Below are 639 nucleotides of genomic sequence, written 5' to 3'. Positions count from 1 at the left end.
CCTGCCCCACCGGTCGCCCACGATTGTGTAACGGGCATGAAAAAACCATGACGGCTCTCCTCGCCTCCCAGGGAGCCTGGTTGTTTGTTTTAACACATCTTCAGGTTTGGGTTGCTTTAATTCTTAATCGCATACGGCGTAAAAGCAAGCCTAGGAATTGCTTTCTGGGGGCTCTGTCCGTTTAGTGCTGCAACGAAGAGTCTAATTGGAGCAGTTTCCAACCACTTCGAGGTCCCATGTTTTCATGGCACTCTTCACCTTTTCATCTGCCTTGCACCGGGGCGGCTGCTTTGGGCACTATCCGGGGTTGAACAGGGGTGCCCTCCAGCCCGCTTGCTACAGCACCTTCCCATGGTTTCGGAGCAAGATGGCAGGACCCAATGGGAGCAAAAGTTGCTTCCAGTGGGTGATTTCGGCAGTTCCTTTCTGCACCACTGAGGGACTACGTGGTCCCGCAGCCCCGCTGGGAATGATGCTCGGTGCAGCCACTGCCCTGCAGCCTGCCTGTATCACTGCCTTCCCTGGGATGCCCCTGCCAGTGTGCCCACAGTGGGGGAGTCCCCTGCCCTGCCAGACAGGGGGCTAGGAAGGTCTCCCCAATTTTAGACAGCAAACAGTGTTGGACTTTCTCATGTGAGC

At 56.2% G+C, this 639-nt stretch overlaps 1 protein-coding gene across 1 annotated transcript in view; it reads left to right on the top strand.

Moving 5' to 3' along the window:
* Positions 1-639, top strand: part of TEX264 (testis expressed 264) — a 35,477-nt gene that overhangs the window by 28,485 nt on the left and 6,353 nt on the right.

This window comes from Apaloderma vittatum, unplaced genomic scaffold (genome assembly GCF_000703405.1).
Source record: "Apaloderma vittatum isolate BGI_N311 unplaced genomic scaffold, ASM70340v1 scaffold30411, whole genome shotgun sequence".
In the NCBI taxonomy this organism is placed as follows: Eukaryota; Metazoa; Chordata; class Aves; order Trogoniformes; family Trogonidae; genus Apaloderma; species Apaloderma vittatum.
The sequence above is the reverse complement of the archived record's forward strand: the minus strand, read 5'-3'. Positions and strand labels throughout refer to the sequence as shown.